At 36.3% G+C, this 19,669-nt stretch overlaps 1 protein-coding gene across 12 annotated transcripts in view; it reads left to right on the forward strand.

Moving 5' to 3' along the window:
- The window catches only part of LOC111558559, a 471,686-nt gene that overhangs the window by 392,974 nt on the left and 59,043 nt on the right, over positions 1 to 19,669 (forward strand). For 5 of the 12 annotated variants that reach the window (XR_006592170.1, XR_006592169.1, XR_006592174.1 and 2 more), the window contains 3 exons: positions 2,790 to 2,922; positions 7,863 to 7,957; positions 14,797 to 14,823. The gene's annotated coding sequence lies outside the window, so the exon portion shown is untranslated. Of the gene's footprint in view, positions 1 to 2,789; positions 2,923 to 7,862; positions 7,958 to 10,254; positions 11,614 to 14,796; positions 14,824 to 15,210; positions 16,155 to 19,669 lie in introns of those variants that run through there. The other 7 variants (XR_006592164.1, XR_006592171.1, XR_006592163.1 and 4 more) reach the window with 6 other exon arrangements.

A 19,669-nucleotide genomic window follows, 5' to 3' on the forward strand; every position in this document is an offset into this window, starting at 1 on the left:
CAAATGCTTAAAATTAGAAGAAAAAAGTATTCCTGCTATATTCAAAAAGGTAAAGAACTAGAAATAAGAGTTAAATCCCCATTGACCCTTGTACATTTCATACTTTGCCAAATCTGTATTTGGTGAGGAAACTCTCAGCATGAAGTAATTTACCCAAATGTCTCCCATAGCATACAATCCACACCATTTTTCTTTCAATCTGTGTACAAATCTCAAATAGCATATAATTTTATATCAAAATATACTCATGTATCTTATAAACCAAGATTCCCAATGTACAGATGAAGTATATAAAATGTTAAATACATCGGCCAAGTGTAACATGTAATGTGCCTAGACGTAAATAAGTTTTATAAATAAAACTTCGGGTGGTGTTCCTTGACTGGTTCTGCTCACGTCTTTATCCCACAAGTTACCAGGATTTACAATTTCATCATTAAAAATACTTGTTGAGTTCTCTTAAGACCGTATAATGACCACAAAAGATTCTTTCTGGGTGACTAAACTTCACACACACAAATAAAGAAAATCAAATATAGTAAAAGTTGCTATCTATTAGCTGATGAGCCAGATAAAGCCCACAAATGGCTTTCTTCCCCTGAAGAAAATTGTTATAAAATTTAAAAGTAATTGACAATATATTTGGAAAGCAGTATATTTTTCTAATTATTCTTGAACAGTCATAATATCTGGAGAAACTGGGTTTATTTTCTTACACAGTAACTAATGGTTATACCTGAGGATTATTTGGAAGTCTCCAACTTTATCTGCTAAATGAAATCCAGCAATTAAACTTACCACTTCCTCCTTTGTTGTTAACAACTGGAAAGTTCATTATATTATGTGATTGGATTCACCATGAATAAGTGGCCTTTGGTATTTATAAACAGCCTCCAAATTCTTTTAAAACTGTGAATCTGACTCCAGCTAAGAAATTGGAAGTTGTCATTGACTTCAGGGCTGAGGTCCCCCCAGTCACCCCATATTACTGTCACAGAAGTTTCTATACTTTGGAGGCAAACCAGGGGTCATAGGCAGAGCTTATCAACACCTGTGCTAAGAAGTCCATATCAGCAAGACCTAATCGGTTAAGACCACACAGGGCCCAGACTTTGCTAATATGGGTGGTATTCTGATTATATCACGTGTCTCATTAGCTAAATATATTATAATGCCTTTTGGTTGACACCTACTGGAATTGATACTTCTACTTTGGGCAAACATGCATAGAACACATATGTGAAGACAGGAAGGGATGTAGGAAAGTGGTGGTATGTCCAGTTCCTGCTCAAATATACGCCCTCCCTAACTGGTTCTGACTGTGACACAGGGGTTCTGTAGCCTGGCTTCCCCTCCCTTGTCTCAATTCCTTAGCTCCACCTTCTGAGATCATTCAGGAGGTTCAAAGTTCCTCTCAGTGGACACTATGTCCAAGCTCAGCCCTCACTCCAGCCCAAGTCAGGAAGCATTTACTCATTCTCTCATTTTCTTATCATCACTCAGACTGTCTTAGAGGTCCTGAAAACTGACAGTTCAATCCTGGTTATGTAACTTTATATGAGTTACTAAACATCTATGAGCTTCCCCTTGCTCATTGGCAAAGATGTCGTGAAATCACCGACTTCCAGAGTTTTAAGGATTAAATGGGATAGTTACTGTAAATATCTTAGCACAGGGTCTAGCACCTAGTGTTTGCCTGAGGCGGTGGGCTGAGAGCAAGACTTAATTCCTATAGAGTTGGAAAAGAGGGTCTGTGTAGTTCAGTTGGAGGGCTATGTAGATACTATGGACTAATGAGGTTTTATCACCAAATAAGTTTGAGAATGCTAAATTATGCCAAATGAATAGATTTATTTCCTCAAGAATGCTCTGAGTCTTTAATAAGCAAACACGCACCGTTACTTTCTAAGAAGAAGAAGAAAAAGGCAGCATCTACCCAATTTTCTTTTCATACAAAGAATGATTTTACAAAGAAGCATCTTTTTTAAGATGCTTATTTTTATTTATTTTTGAGAGAGAGAGAGAGAGAGAAAGCAGAGAGGGGCAGAGAGAAAGGGAGAGAGAGAATCCCAAGCAGGCTGTACTCTGTCACTGCAGAGCCCGAAACCAGGCTCAAACTCCCAAACCATGAGATCATGACCTGAGCCGAAATCAACAGTCAGATGCTTAACCGACTGAGCCAAACAGGTGCCCCTACAAAGAAGGATCTTTGTACATAGCTCTTGTTATATTCCAGACCTTGTGCCAAGTGCTTTAGATATATTAACACATGTAGATATTTCACTGGTAAAATTTGTATAGAAATGTATTTTATCTGCTTAAAAAATCTGCACCATAGGATATTAGAGATGGAAGTCCATCTAGCTCAACATGCATATTTTTCTGAAGTTCACAACGCTTGTAAATGACAGAGTGCAGACTAAGGTGCAAGCCTCTCAGCCCCTTGCACTATTGTCCTTTGCAGTTCTCAGTCTCTGATTCTGTGTCACCACCTGGTCTTTTCTCCAGAGATCTAAATATTTAAAATAGTTGGGAGAGGTCACTTTGCTCAGCTATACTTTTCTACCATGATGAGGTCTCCCAAAATTCCACACCATAATTTATTGTCTTTCCAACTTAACGATTTCAAAATAAATCTGACAAATTCAAACAAAATTCAGCTGTTCAAAATTTTCCTCTACTGAAAATGTCCCCCAAAGAATTTGATTTAAGACCATGTCCTTAGAAATGTTGCGAAAGAAAAATGACAGAGCAAAGAGGCTTTACAAATATGTTTGGTTTCCTTCTAGTGCCCCTTTGAACTCTTGACTCCAAGCTCCTTGAGAAAGAAGCATATTGCTGGGAATGAAAGATCTCTAATGAGACCAAATGGCAGAACAAGATTTCTCACCTCTATAGCTCTGAGCTGGAGGGACCACCAAGGTGAGATGTGATTTTAGTCTCTGGGAGTACTATGATCTTGGCCTTTCTGCAGAGACTGTCAAAAAGGGTGCTAATGACTGCCAACTGCTGTGGAAAGAAACAGGAGTCCGTGCAGACCTGAGCGGAGCTGACTGCTTCGTTTCATTCCGAGTATTAAATCACCTGCTGCTGCCAGCAGCTTTCAACTACTCACAGCGGAAGCCAGGTTCAACCAGTGACCCACAAGGCAGAATTACCAAGCATCACACTACTAAGCCAGGTAGTCTGAGATCACATGGACTGGTTCGCGCCTCTTAGGCTGTGCACCTCTCTCACATTTAACTGGATTTTTCCTCTGGCCTGTGAGCTTAACGTCCTCTTTCACTGTTTTGTTCCTCTTCAGGGTAGGGTCTACCACTGGAAACTGATGGTTGGTCAGATGGTCCACAATGTAGTATGTTATATAAATTTAGAATATTATCTTCCTTCCACCCTTTGTCTCATACTCGGTTACTTACAGGATGCGAGACAGAGGTAGAGAGACTTATTTCACGGAGATACGTGTAAGCCTCTTAGCTTGAACATCCACTGAAGTTCCCCAGAGACTTTTCGTTTGTACTCACATGATATCAGTAGTGCCACCAAGACAATCCACATTATATCTTTTGAATGAGTGTAGCAAATTTGAGGGCTCCTCATGTAACCTAAATGATTTAGGAAACATACTGTGTGACTTCTCTTTGAATACTCATGACCTTTGGCAGTGCTACCGGGAAATGTTTAACAACGGACTATGTGGGGGAAATAAATACACCTGTTTGAAGCATTTGCCCATTTCTATGGTGTAAACAGCCCTACCATGGCCAGTTTTAAGCTACCTATGTGAAATCACTGAAGGCAGAGTTGTGAAAAGATGTGTGCTAGCATACCATTATATAGTACTCCCACATGCAGATAGAATAGACATATAATGTGAAGAGCCTAGGTAATAGTAAAATGTAGTAAAGCAGTTAGGAGTTGGAAGTGTAGTTATATAATATAGTAAAATAAAGTATATTGTATTAACAGTAGTAGTATTTTTGGTATTTATCAGTATTTATTAATCTTATTAATATTCTTACCATTAATATTAATAGTATTATAAATAAAATGGATCATCAAGGTACAAAAGAATAGCCTTTATTTTTAGTATAATTTATTTGACTGGAAGCTTATAAAATTCAATTTTTAGTAATGACTGTGTTTGACCACCAGCTCACAAAAATCCTGAAAATTTAGCAACTGTCTCTTGAAAGTTGGTCTGATAGAACTCCAGAACACTATTGCTCTTGGGGAAGAAATAGAAACCATCATGGTGACCTGGAAAGGATGTTGGATTGAGAGATGACTGACTCAGGAAGTTAATAGTGGTTAAGGACAAAGGTTCAGAAGCCCAGCTGCCTGTGTCCAGAGCCCAGTTTCTCTTGTGGCCTTCGACTTGAACAAGTAGCTTAACCTCTCTGAGTTTCAGTTTCCTTTAAGGTAAATAGGGGATTACATTGGTATCTAATTTACGTGGATATTGGGGCTTTAAATAAGATAATGTTTGCACAGTGGCGTACATAGTAAGCCAACAATAAGGCTATTACTACCAAGTTTCGGCTAGGCCAGTAAGTGCTGTGTGATCATGGGCACTTTATTTCCTTCATTTTTTCATAGGTAAGATAAGGAGTTAAAGACAAAGTGATTTATAAGTTGCCTTTTAAGTCTCAAATGTGCAACGATTAAGAACTAGAGCTTTTGAGTCAGATGGTCTAAATTCAGATTCTGTCCCTTATTGTACAAGCTGTGCAACTTTGGACAAGTTAATTCATCTCTCTTACCCTTGATTTCTTCATCTGAAAGTCAGGAAGCAACACAAGAATTCATTGCACAGAATTGTTTAAGATTAAAGTGAGGTACATCCCAATAAGGTTGTAGTTCACTGTTCGGCACTGTAGGTACTCAATAAAGCTAAGCTGTTTTTTTAAGAGTATTAGTATCATTTTATAATATTTTAACAGTAGTAGTATTTTCATTATACCATATAGTATTAATATAGTATATATTATTAATGTACTATCTAATATTTTGCATACACATAGTAATAATATTGGCATTATTACTATCATTTATTGATATTATTTAATATTATTAGCATTAATATTATTAGCATTATTAATAAGATGATCACAAAGGTACTAACTTTTTTTGTCTATGGATGCCTTCCAAAGGAAGGACCATGTCCCATGGCGTCAAAATTAATATTAATAATAAAATATATAATGCTAATGGTAGAATGGGTGCTATTACTGGGCATTTTCTTGATGTCAACCATTGCAGTAAGTGCTTCACATACAATTTAATTAACATCTTTGAATCTCAATTTCATTATTTATGAAATGGCTTTAATATCATGTAGAGTTATTGAGAAGTTTATAAGTGTTATTATTATTAGAACACATTCATCTCAGTTCCTAGAACAAAGCAGGTGTGTAAATAAATGATAGCTAGTAATCATAGTTATAATAATAGAATCTAATTTATGGGTTGTGAGAATATACTTATACTTTCTGAAAAATGCTTATCATATTGCATGGTGCATTGTATATGCTAATTCATGGAAACTAATATGCTTATATAATAGAAATAAATGATGGGCACTTACCATTTACTATCAATTTACCATTGAGAATGGTTTGGTGGGTCAGGGTGGAGGTCGGAGAACAGTCCAGAATACAGAGCTCAAAAGTGTTGTTGGAAAGAGTGGCTGTTGTGTTTTAATCTCTTGCTCCTGTGGTGGCAGAGGTGGAATGTGAAAATCTTTTCGAGAAGGGAAGGGTCCGGCAGGGTTCCTGCAGCTGGAAAAGGGCTAGACATTTGCCAAAGCTGGATTATGAGGTGTTACAAGTGTATGGTAGAGGTGTTAGAATAGCACTGGCAAGAGGTGGCAATGCTAATAATTACTCTTTCTAGCCCCGTGGTATTGAATGAGGACAACTGGTTCTTTGGGGGAATCTGTGGAAAGCTGTGGGGTTTTTGCGGTTGGCATTTGTTTCTTTGCCAAAACCATGTCTTTTGCTATTTTCAAACACTTTCTGCTTCTTCTGTGTACCTCAGTGTGTACTGTCAACTATAGCTGTGTCCAAAACATTATCAAATTATTAATGACCCCAGTTTTCATGTCTTTGTGTTTATCCATTGTACTTCCTATGAATCATTTTCATAATTTCTTAAAATATCATCCCCAAGTCAGTCCATATGGCCTTCTGATCTCATACTTAGTAATAAACACGAGGACATATGGTTATAAACTGAAGTCTTTCAGGATGCTCCAGTTCATTATTCTGTTGCCCCTTAAAGGAACAGAGTGAGCTGATCCAAAAGGCCAGATAATAAATAAGAGTGATCTCATCCTCTCTCTCGGCATTGGCTGCCATCTCCTTGGGGAATAATTACTTAATAAACTCAGGCTTCCCCCTTCAATGGTTTTATATAACACAAGGATAGATTTTTAGAACATATTCAGAATTAATGCCACTCATATCTGAGATCAGAGATGCCTAAGTAGATCTGGTTCTACTGAGTGGTATTGGGAAATCTTGGTCAAGCATTTTTCTAGAACAGCTGAGCCTAAGTTCAAACCCAGGGTGGAGTTCTCAACCAAATCAGACATCATGATTACATTCATAGAAATATAAACCCTAGAGACAGACCCAGAAAGATAAATAAAATTACCATATAAGGGACACACCCGTGAGCATATGCAAGTTGGTGGACATTGAGAAATATGACTATAAAATTTCAACAATCCTGGTCATCAAAAATGCCGAATAGAAGAATAAGGATATTCCATTTTGTTCATCAGATTTGAAAGCTAAAACAAATAATGCCCAATGCTCTTAAAATTGTAGTGAGAGAGATTGTCCTTAAATATTGCACATGAGAAAGTAAACTTTTCTACCGTCTTTTAAAAGGCTATTTCAGGGGCGCCTGGGTGGCGCAGTCGGTTAAGCGTCCAACTTCAGCCAGGTCACGATCTCGTGGTCCGTGAGTTCGAGCCCCGCATCAGGCTCTGGGCTGATGGCTCAGAGCCTGGAGCCTGTTTCCGATTCTGTGTCTCCCTCTCTCTCTGCCCCTCCCCTGTTCATGCTCTGTCTCTCTCTGTCCCAAAAATAAATAAAACGTCGAAAAAAAAATTTAAAAAAAATAAAAATAAAAGGCTATTTCAAAATAGGAATCAAATGCCTCAAAATATATATGTAATATATATTTTTTGATACAGTAATTTCTTATCTGTGATGCTGTGCATGAGAAATGTACAGAAATATGTGATTGTAAAATTTATAATACTGAAAAAAATTGAAAAATACCTAAAAATCCACATAACTTAGTAATAAAGATAATGTTTTTGAAACTATTTCCATGGTATTTAAATTACTCAGGGTGCAACAACGAGGGTGAGCTTTATGACTTTAGCTATATTAAAACATGTGAAGAAAATATCTAAGAATGAAGTTATTTCTAACTAATGGGATAATGAGTCATTTCTATTTGAGTATTTTTTTAATATTCTGCATAGAGCATATAATCAGGAAAATTAAAGTAATTTTTTAAAAAGGATACTTAGTGCTCATCTGTAAAAACATCCTAAAATATATGTGGAGAGACACAAAAGAGAAAATTATGGACGTAACAGGCTATAAAATATTGGAGTAAGTTGGGTTGACTTTCCCAGAATTGAAATTGTTCTTTTCTCTCATTAATTACAAAATTGCTTTTAAAAAAATGCTCTCAGTTTCAAATACCCAGAGAGCTCAGTTTGAGGTACATTGAGTCTAAGGGGAAAACATTTTTAACAAGAAGAAAAGATGTCATTTTTTAAAAGGGTGGTTTCAAATGGGTTTGGCACAATTGAAAATGCGTCTTTGAAATGTGTTTAGTATTTCCAGACAAGGAGGAACTGTCACCTCACATTGCTTGTGAATCACTGCACATCTGGTCCTCCTGCCCTGGGACAAGAACTGCAGCAGGAAAAGTAAGACACTAAAAGACAATGGGCATTGCTTTGCAATCAAATCTCATTTCTTCCTTCCTTCCTTCCTTCCTTCCTTCCTTCCTTCCTTCCTTCCTTCCTTCCTTCCTTCCTCCCTCCCTCCCTCCCTCCCTCCCTCCCTCCCTCCCTCCCTCTTTCCTTCCTTCCTTCCTTCCTTCCTTCCTTCCTTCCTTCCTTCCTTCCTTCCTCCCTTCCTCCCTCCCTCCCTCCCTCCCTCCCTCTTTCCTTCCTTCCTTCCTTCCTTCCTTCCTTCCTTCCTTCCTTCCTTCGTGCTTGCCATGTTTGAAAAAAAAATAGCAAATGATGTTTCTCCATTCATGGGAACTTAACACTGCAGCCTGATGTATTACTCTGCAAGCCCTGTTCAGCCAACCCTCCGTGGAGGTGATGATAGGTTTTCTCTATTCACTTAGTCAGGTGAACTCACTCAGTTCACCAACTTCATCACAATTTCTTTGAAGGTTTCCCTGGCTTATTTGAGCGTGAAAACTTAGAACTGGGCACCTTCCTTGCCACTGAAATGCCACAATTTAGACCAGCTAAACTTTAAAGGTCAAGAAATAAAAGGTTCAGAGCAGCAGTTTTATATCAGTAGGAATTACTGGTTTAGTTAATGGTTTCGTTGTGGGGTTTTGGGTTTTTTTTTTTCATTCTTGTAATGTTTTTTGGAGTAACAGTCACTCTTTTTCCTATGACATAGGCAACACTGAAAATGATTTTCTGTTCGGGCTGGAAGTGTTCAGTACCACTCAGGGTAATGGTATCTGTTGGCATAGAGAAAGGCCAAGTGAGGTGGAATGGAAAATTTATTTTCCTTTTCTTTGCAATCCCGCCTTCCTGTTTCCCTCCCTACTGTTGGGTGTCTCATACGTAGTTTAGCTTTGCTCTGCTCATTTCAGAAATAATTGTTTTCTTTTGGGGGGACTTTAAAGATGAAAGAACATAGCTTGTCTTTAAAACAAAAACAAAAACAAAAAAACATGAGTTCTAATCGTCATTTTTTTCTTCTTTTCCTTTCTTTCTCCCTTCCTTTCTATTTTCGATCACACACTAATGAATTCCTATTATATGCCTTGGCAAAGAGCTAGATGCTAGGAGTATAAGAGAGAGGGAAGAAAATAATATGTCCATAATGTAATTTTAGTCCAGCATAAAAAATGAGTTGGAGAAAGATAAAATTGAACACAGAAAGTCCACTTGGAATTCCTTTGTAATAATCCAAAAAAGAGATGATTGTGGTCTAAACAACAGAGGTAGTATATATCATGGATTATTTAAAAAGGAATTAAAAGCAGAATCATGAGGACTTGGTAATTGATTGTAGGTGTTGAGGAAAGGAGAAAAAGACATTCATAAAGACTCTGAGGGTTATAGCTTAAGAAACTGAAAGATTGATGGATGGCACTCATTGAAATTCAGAAAACAGATGAAAATACAGTTTGTGGGGGGTAGGAATATGAGTTCAATTTTGGGAATGTTAGGTATTGAGAGTTTGATCAGATATCCAAATGGAGATACCTAATATGAAATTGAGTATAAAGGTCTGATACTCAGCACAGATATCTGGACTATAAACATATGGTTCAAAACATAAACATGACTGAAGTCATGGAATATATAAAAGGAATATATGGAATCACCCAAGGAGAATATATAAATTGAAGGCCTAGGAGAAAATCCAGAGAAACTCCAAGGAAAAAGTTCATTTCGAGAAGACATTAGTGTTCAAGAGGCTGTTGATAGTTTTGTCAAACTCAGTTTGAGTGGTACGGTGGAAATAGGACCCGGATGGCAGGATGTTGAGAACCAAATAGCCCAATACACTATAGAATCTCCATCAGTTGATTCACAGGTGTTTTTTGGACAGATTTAATTATGATAAGCTAAATACTCTAAGTTGTTTGGAAAGAAGGTGGCAAATGCCATTTGTGCTTGACAACAAAAGTATCCTTGTCTTCTTTTCAGTTACTATTTTTAAAAATTAGGTCATTTGGGGGGCACCTGGGTGACTCTGTCAGTTGAGCGTCCAACTCTTGATTTCAGCTCAGGTCATGACCCCAGAGTTGTGGGATCAAGCTCCTCACTGGGCTCTGCGCTGAGCGTGGAGCCTATTTGGGATTTTCTCTCTCTCTCTCTCTCTCTCTCTGTCTCTCTCTCTCTCTCTGTCTCTCTGTCTCTCTCTCTCCCCCCTCCTTCTCTCTCTCCCTCTACCCCTCTCTCCCACTGCCCCTCTACCCCGCTCACGCTCTCTCTCTCTCTCAAAAAAGATTAGGTCATTTTAATTCTTTGGATATTTCTGATGATACAGCCTGGTGAGGGGAACAGATTAGTTAATTAAGAATTTTACTGTGCTTCTCAGTATGGGCATTTGATAAATTTCACATTGTATAAAATAATTTGTTTCTGGGCCTATGAATAGGAGAAAAAGGAGAATAAATAGTTATTTCTTTCTACTGGGGATGAGATAAGTGGTATCCTCTAACTGAAATAAAATATTTAATTCTAAAGTACAGTGAATAACATGGAGTTTACTCTGACAGAATAAATATATTTGATGGACAAAGACTGTTAAACAAAACAAAACACACAAATTGAGTCCCACGTATAAATCATAAAGAACATAGTGCTTCTTAAAGAATAAAAAATAATCAGTGGTTATTTGTTCTTCTTCTTTGAATAATAAATATTAATACAATATGGTTGAAGTAAATTTAAGTATTTAGTTTCAAAAGATGGCGTGGGAATGTGTAGTTAAATGGAGAGTATGGCCAGCTGTTTCCTCAGGATAGAAATATCCCAGAAGTAATTTAAAAATGCTTCTACTTTTACACAGGAAGATTTTGGAGGCAAGCTCACTTTATGATTACTTTTGAAATTTCATGGATATTGAAATCGTTCCAAAATTGGCTGTAAGTTTTCAAAGAGGAACATTTGCATTCCTTATAGAATTTAGAATCTGTCATTCTTCAAAATATTGGTTGATGATTCAGAAAGGGTACATAGTCCCCCTTCTTTACTTATACAATGGGTTTTATCCAAAAATCTCAAAGTACTTTATACAAATTAACTCACAGTCCAATCCTTTTAATACTTTGAATGAAGATTAATGAGACTCCTATTCCACATATGGTAACATGGAGTTTCTGGAAACCTTGGATGAAGTGAATGAGACATGACATAGCTGCCAGCAAGTTTGCAGATGAGCCAAGAATAGCAAACAAGATTTCTACTTAACTGTTTTAACCACCAGACCCACAAAAAATCATAGATATTAAATAATTAAAACAACAGACTAAAACATGGTCTAGAAGAGAAAGTTTTTTACTCCAAGTCTGCCTGTGTGTAAATTTGAACAAATCTCTCGATGTTGATGGTCTTGGTGGTCTCATTTCCCTCTCTGGGGTAAATTGCTTTCTAAGAGTCCTTCTAGAACTTATACTCTAATTCTCTGCAGACCTTACTCTGGACAAGAGGTCTTGCCTGAAAATAGAATGGTTGAAAATATTTGTGGAAATAGAACTACGAGATGTTCTGGCTCATCTCTTCATTCTTCTCCTGAGCAATATTTACGGAATTCTGCCTCAGAACTACCTCTTGTCCCTTTTAAATTACCATTTCCATCACTCCTTTCCGACAAGGTCAGTTACAAATAAAGCCAGTTATGATATTCTCTAGATCATTACATAATTAGCCTCACTCTCTATCCTTTTCTCCAGGGATAAAAACAGGTAAATAAGAGCAGAGTGGTTAAGAAGGAAGGTTCTGGAATCTTAGGAGGAATAAATCACAGCTCTGCAATTTAATTGGTGTGTGACTTCGGAGAAAATACTGAATTGATCCAAGCTCCAGTTTCTTCATCTCTGAGATGGGGGAGATAACATACCACTAATAATAGTTTTGCAGGGGAGTAAATGAATATAAAGAATGTAGCATACCTGATATATAGTAAATAGCCTTGCTTCTCCATCTTTTTTTTTCTTTTATTTTTTTAAGTTTATTTATTTATTTTGAGAGAGAAAGAGAGTGAGAGTGGGAAGGGGCAGAGAGAAAGGGAGAGAGAGAATCCCAAGCAGACTCCACACTGCCCGTTGCAGGGCTTGAACTCACGAACTCGAGATCAGTGACCTGGCCAAAATCAAGAGTTACATGCTTAACCAACTGAGCCATCCAGGCTTCCCTTTTCTTACTTTTTGATAGATACTTACCCAGACCCCATTGTATGCCGTCCTTTGTTATCATAAGCTAGAAATCTAGGAATTTCATTTCCCAGAATCCATTACCATCAGTATTCTGGTTTAAATCCTTTAATGAGATGCATTTATGTGAGATTTTGAAGGCAGAAAATAAATATAAATTAATGTAACTCCTTCCCCAGAGACAGGCAGGTGCATCAGCTTTGGTAATAGACAAATATGAGGTTTAACCAGTGGCTTTAATGAGAACCCCTAAGAATTACCATTTTAATGCCACAGGTAGATGAGATCATTGGCAGTGGCCTCCAGCAATTTCAACATCCTAATTTCTTGAAGGAAAACAGTAGTTTCACCTAAATTTCACTTCTTCATATCTTTCAATGCTTTTGTAAGCACCTAATTTCCTAAATTAAATGCCTTCCACCTTGAATGGTTTCCTTTTTCTCGTTTAATTTCTGATTCAATTCTATCAGAGATTACTGAGTAAGAAAGATAGGAAAAAATAATAGTAACAGTAATAACTGTTAACATTTAGGTCTTTACTCAGATTATATCTTTTTAGTGAGCGCTTCCTAACTACCTAAAATTTCGACCCTGTTCTCATCTCCCGGCTCTTTGTAAATCTCCTTGGCATTTTTTTCACATTAAGAAAAATAAGAGTGATCTTATTTATTTTGTTTGTTGTATTTTCTTTCTGGAAAATTTAGCTCACAAGGCTGTGTTTTATGACCATTTGTCTCATGGTTGACTCTTCAGCTCTACAAAAAAAAATCTGGTGCTTGGAAAATACCTGTTGAATTAAGGAATGGAATGTTTATTATCTATCAGATTTTATGCTAAGTGCCACATGTATATTATCTTATTTCATCTTTCTAAATAAATCATTCCAATGGCTATTATTATTATGCCAAATTTACAAGAGCAAAGACATAGCCACGAAAGTGCTGGAGCAAAGGTAGGAACTCAGACTAACTCCCAAGCCTATGCTGATAACCATGATTCCATGTAGAGTGAATACCTGCTCTTTTTCTAGTATAGAACTAGGTACTTGATATTGTCTTGGAATTCCATGAGGATACCATGTGCTATGTATATTTATTCCACTTATAAAATGAGAAAATCGAACCTTATGGAAGTTACGCGGTTTTTACAAGGTGGTATAGCAACTTAATGGCACAGCTCAGATCCTCTTGGGTCTGTCTGCTACTAAAGTCTCAGGACTGTGCATCTTACCAAACTAGGAAACATTTTCAAAGATCATCAGAAGCTTTCCTTTTGAATTCAGATAAAACATATAAAGAAAAGTCATGCTATACATACTTCCCATGAGTAAAACCAGATAAATAGCTTTAAATCTGCATATACTTTTATTAGAACAGACACATTTTAGTACAAGGGAGGTCTTCTTGTCAGATGTTAATATAATCTTGGTTATAGCATATTATTTTCATTAAGCAGTAACTGTTTCCAGGGTGTGAGCCTATTTAGCTTATAATAGGACACAGTGTAAATACCATGCCCCCAATTCCAAAGCTCAGCAAAAACAAAACAGCTGTCTAATAGGAGGCATTTTTATAGGCTGAATGAACAGCTCACATTGTTATGGAAAGGCCAATTTTATGAAACCACACTTTAAAAAGCAAGTTGGGCCCTGCCTAGTCTCCTTTCCTTTGTTAGGCCAAAGAAGAAGGATTAAGATGCAGTCAGCAATATCTCTTAGAATGTCTCTGGTTATGGATGTGTCCTTGGAAGAGACCCTGCCATCCATTAAGTAACCATATAAACATAGGAGGGAAAATTTAGCAAAACAGAAGGATGAAATGCTTGAAATAGACATTGCAATTTCCATTGTAGGGGGTGGGGGACCTTATTGTACAAAGCAGTGACTGCAGATGGCTATTCTTTATTGACTGGAGTCACTCATTTGCACGCAAGAGGAGGATGTAATTTGGAAATGAGCTGTCCATTCTCTCCACTATTCCATCCCCTCCCAAGATTCCCACACTTCCAGTCATTAGAATACGTTAACTTGGAACTTGAGGATAAGAAAACAATTTTTATTCATTAAATGCACATTTGCCTCATTCTACACTTTTGTAGACCTAATCTGATGCAGTCGGGTTTTAGCTCGTCTTTCCTTCTGCCATTCTGCCATGGTCATGTTTTTAGCTTGACAATTATTTCAGTTGTGGGGATAAAAGATCTTTAGTATACAAGAAAACATTTTTTTCCCTCTGTGTAGCAATACTGTTGTTGAATGTGGTCATGTCTTTGAGAGTATTTATGAGATAGAAAATTGAAGTAATTAGGAATATAAAGTATAGTTTAGTATCTGGATTTATAGAAAGTATCTTAGCCTGAGAATCAGCAGACCTAAATCCTGACCTTGGATGTTCCACTAATTAAGAGTATAACCTCAGATAATTCATTTAACCTTTCTGATCTTCAGAGTCTTTTTCTGTAAAAGATGGAGACTTTCAAGTCCTAAAAGCATATTATATTATCTTTTCACAAAAGAGAGCATACAAAGAAAAAAGTCAAGATTTAGACAAATTAAAAGGTTTATTTAACAAGTCATATTTTTATATAAGTCACCAGAACAATTTATTTATTTTTTGTTCATTCCAGGTCAATGAGGACTACATGAAGCCAAAGGTAGGATAGTTTATCTAACCTAGTAAATATTAATATTAATAATAATAATAATAATAATATCTGAGTTTAATTATGTGGACAGCTTAGTAAAATCAGGTGAGTTTGGGGTTTTGTAGACTTTATGTTCTTATTTATAACTACAGGCAGGCTTCATGATGTATGGCCCATATATTTACCTCTGGGAATTGAGAGTTAGAATCTTTATTTGTTCTTATAAAGGACTAACTATCATAATGATGGGATGGAACTTAACAGAAGAGGGCAAAGTGGTACATAAGATATTCCCCCACTGGACTAGAGTAGTAGCTAAAGCAGATTTTGAGGGCCCTGAAATTATATTAAATGTTTTTAAGTTGGTAAAGCCATTCAAATCAACTGTACTTCTAGGAGACAATGGTTTGGTAAACCAAGATTTGGGAAGCAAAAGATGTATCTCTGACAAGGTGAGCTGTGACTTGTCTGTTCCTTAACTCTTCGGCTACATCCAAAAAACATGGCAGCTTTGAGCTCAGAGAAATATCTAAAGGGAGAGATGGCAATAAAAATAACCACTGTATGTACTACATTTTTGTAAATTGGTCTTTTTGAATTTGTTCAATAGTTTGGAACAACATAGGTGGTGTATGATGCTAACATGGCTTCTCATACTTTGGCATTACGAATTGTCCATGGTTCCCAACTGGTGATAATGACAGGGAGTATTTGCACAGTTTAGACTTCAGTTGAATACTTTCTTTGGAGGGAAACTTTGGGCAGTTTCCCAGGTTTTATTGTTTTTTTTAATCAGTAAAATATGCTTTTAACTTGAGGTAAATTAATTTGTGTTATTTTGCTACAATTAAATGCGTCCAGCTTGGCAATTATTTTCCTTCTCTTTGAAAAAAAAGCATTTCTGTTTGTTTATTCTTTCTTTGTAGCTCAGAGGAAACCCAATCCACTTTGGAACAAGGCTTTTTAAGACATGGATATAATTTGGTGATGAGATAGATCCACACTATTCCCCTGACCTTTCCTACTTTCACTGCCTCCCTTGTGCATACATTTCATCAGAGGTGGAAATGTAAAACTATACAGTCAGTTATGTGTTAGGGGTCTCAAAAATATCTACACTAAGTACTCTTTTAAAATCCAATTTGGCAACATTAAAATATGCTGATTTAAGGGTTGCTAAAATGTACCAACATCACACAGCCATACAAAAATATTATAATCCTTGTAAAGGAGTCAATTACAATAATTTTTTAGGAGCATAATTTTTTTGTTTGTTTTTAGGTTGCAAATATTTTATTTACTTTTTATTTATATTTTTGTTATTTTTAATATAATTTATTGTCAAGTTAACTAACATACAGTGTATACAGTGTGCACCTGGCTTCGGGGGTAGATTCCTGTGATTCATCCCTTACATACAACACCCAGTGCTCATCCCAACAAGTGCCCTCCTCAATGCCCATCACCCATTTTCCCCTCTCCCCTGCCCCCCCATCAACCCTCAGTTTGTTCTCTGTATTTAAGTGTCTCTTATGTTTTGCCTTCCTCTCTGTTTGAAACTATTTTTTCCCTTCCCTTCCCCCATGGTCTTCTGTTAAGTTTCTCAAGTTCCACAAACGAGTGAAAACATATGATGTCTGTCTTACTCTGAATGACATATTTCACTTAGTATAATACCCTCCAGTTCCATCCATGTTGCTGCAAATGGCAGGATTTCATTCTTTCTCATTGCCAAGTAGTATTCCATTGTATATATAAACCACATCTTCTTTATCCGTTTATCAGTCAATGGACATTTGGGCTTTTTCCATAATTTGGCTATTGTTGATAGTACGGCTATAAACATTGGGGTACATGCACCCCTATGAATCAGCACTCCTGTATCCTTTAGATAAATTCCTAGTAGTGCTATTGCTGGGTCATAGGGTAGTTCTATTTTTAACTTTTTGAGGAACCTCCACACTGTTTTCCAGATCACTCAAATAACTTTTTTATTTCTAGATTTAATTTGAGTTTATCACAAGCTTTCTCAAAGTATGTTCCTTTAGGAACATATTTATTTAAAAATATGTATTTATTTAAAATATCTATTTAAAAAAATGTTCCTAAAGGAACACACTTTGAGAAAGCTTGTGATAAACTCAAAATGAAATCTATATTATATTTAAAAATATGTTCCTAAAAGAACATACTTTGGTAAAGCTCTGATAAACTCAAAATGAAATGTAGAAATACATGAGTTATTTGAGTGATTCAAATAGCTCCATAACTTTACCTGTGTTTGTTTTATTTTTATATTGTCAGAATAGCTTTGCTTATACCAAAATATGCAGGAGGACTAACTCAAGGAATTAATAACTGAGATGCAGTCAGGTTTGTTCTTAGCCTTTGTAGCTTTATGGAAGAACGCAATGGGAAGTGGAAGACAGCATGTCCTAATAGAGACTCCAGTGGGTTAACCATCATAGTTCTTATATTTTTTGTTCAATCACTGCCTTTAATTTTAATTCATACAATGAACTGATTTAACACCTGTAACATCTGAATTCCTCATGGACATGTAACGTCAGGCTACCTTCTTTCCAGATTGAAGTCACAGGATCTTTTTTTAATTCATTTATTTAAATTCAAATTAGTTAACACACAGTGTAGTATTGGTTTTAGGAGTAGAACCAAGTGATTCATCACTTACATATGACACCCAGTGCTCATCCCAACAAGTGCCCTCCTTAATTCCCATCATTCATTTAGCCCATCCACCCACCCACCTGCCTGCCAGCAATCCTCAGTTTGTTCTCTGTATTTAAGGGTCTCTTATGGTTTGCCTTCCCCTCTGCTTTTATCTTATTTTTACTTCCCTTCCCCTATGTTGATCTCTTTTGTTTCCTAAATTCCACATATGACTGAAATCATATGGTATTTGTCTTTCTCTAACTGACTTATTTCGTTTAGTATAATAGAATCTAGTTCCATCCATGTTGTTGCAAATGGTAAGATATATGCCACATCCTCTTTATCTATTCATCACTCAATGAACATGTGTACTTTTTCCATAATTTGGCTATTGTTCATAGTGCTGCTATAAACATTGGGGTGCATGTGCCTCTTTGAATCAGTATTTTTGTATCCTTTGGATAAATAAATAGTAGTGTAACTTCTGGGTTTTTATATAACATATCTCCTACTATAAATGTTTTTCTGGGCCTATCTCTGCCACTACATAGTAAACCTCAAATTTTATCTCTATACCCTCTTGGTAGCACTTTTATCATCGAGAAAGAGCAGGATAGGAGTAACAGACTAATTCATTCCAACATTTTTTTTTACAACAACTCTTTCTATTCTTCAGATGAAATCTTATGTGGAAGCCTGGTAAGAAAAGTTAAATATTTTTTTTAAGTAGCATTGTTTTAAAGACACAGTGGCTCCCTAGCAGGTGGGAATGGGGAGCTGAAACCAAGACTCTGGATAACCCAGTTAAAAAAAAAAAAGCCTTAGCAGAAATGTTCCCTAAGGTTTTGACTATAAACCTTATAAATTATGTTTAAATACGGCAACAAATACTATGTGAGAGAACATATATATCATTTAGTTTAGCCTGTAACGCATATGCTTTTAGTACCTAATCAAGAATGCCTAATCCAGAGATCATCAATGAATGTGCTGGTTGGGGATGAAAAGTCTAGAACTGGATTTGGATCTCAGGAAGTTTATCCTCCAGAAGTGGTGACTTTGTTTAGCTACTTGTATTTGGATCAATCACTGCCACTTTGATAATTAATATACTGGATGTCAGAAATGGCTCATTTATTGGTGAAAATAGCAGATTGTTGACAAGAATGATTAATGTTAAAAATGAGTCCTTATTATGGAAATGTAAATATTCAATGTGTGTGTATTGGCTAAAATATTTAGGAGATACTTCCCACACATGCATGAACAAAAAGAACTCAAGGAGGGTTTGTAGCCTACACCCTTGGAAAAGATGTCCTAATCTAAATCCCCAAAGATTACTGTGTCCAGCCTTGGATTCTGGAGGATTCTGGTTGTTTGATTCAGCTGTAATGGTGACAATCCTGGCTCTGGAATGTTGTTATGTCTGCTTCTAGAATATTGCTCTGTCTTCCTCAAGTGAATTTTTCTTGCAATTTGTGAAAACAGTATTTAAAAGGATAGTGAGTTAAGACTTCCTCAAGCCAATGAACAGGTTGCGTAAATAGTTTTGTTTTGGCTTTCTAAGCATTGTTTTGCGTGTGTTTTGTTTGTATTTATGGCAGAATTTAGACTGAGACCTCATTTCATTATAACTAATAGCAAGGCTGTAGGTGGAGTAGATATTTCTGACTCAACTCAAACCTCATTGTTGGTCACTAGCAGAGACAAAGTAGCTCTTCATAACCAAGTTGGCACAAGTCCATTTACCATCGTCTCTCATGGCTTTAAACTTCTTTAATTCAAAGAATAAAAGCATAATGGGAAAATATTTATATACCCCCTCAAATGCCATTATTTGACCCTGATTTAATCATTTGTGCCTGTGATATTCCTGAAATAACTTGTTTTGGTTCCGAGAGAACTTAAAGAATTACCTGACAACTACTTTTGAAGCATTTAATAGGTACTGTTTACTACAGAAGAAAAATATATGATCTTTTTACTTAACAACTTTAATATTTAATTGGTGAGACCAGATATTTATATAGAAAAAACTACTTGTAAACTATGAGGAAGTATATAGTGAATGAAAAAAAATGATAAGAAAATAAATACAGTAATAATTCAAAGAGAGAGATAAATCTGTGACAATTGTGACCAAGGAAGATATGAGTATTGAAACAGTTCTATCATATGCTTG

Source organism: Felis catus, chromosome F2, assembly GCF_018350175.1.
Source record: "Felis catus isolate Fca126 chromosome F2, F.catus_Fca126_mat1.0, whole genome shotgun sequence".
Taxonomy (NCBI): Eukaryota; Metazoa; Chordata; class Mammalia; order Carnivora; family Felidae; genus Felis; species Felis catus.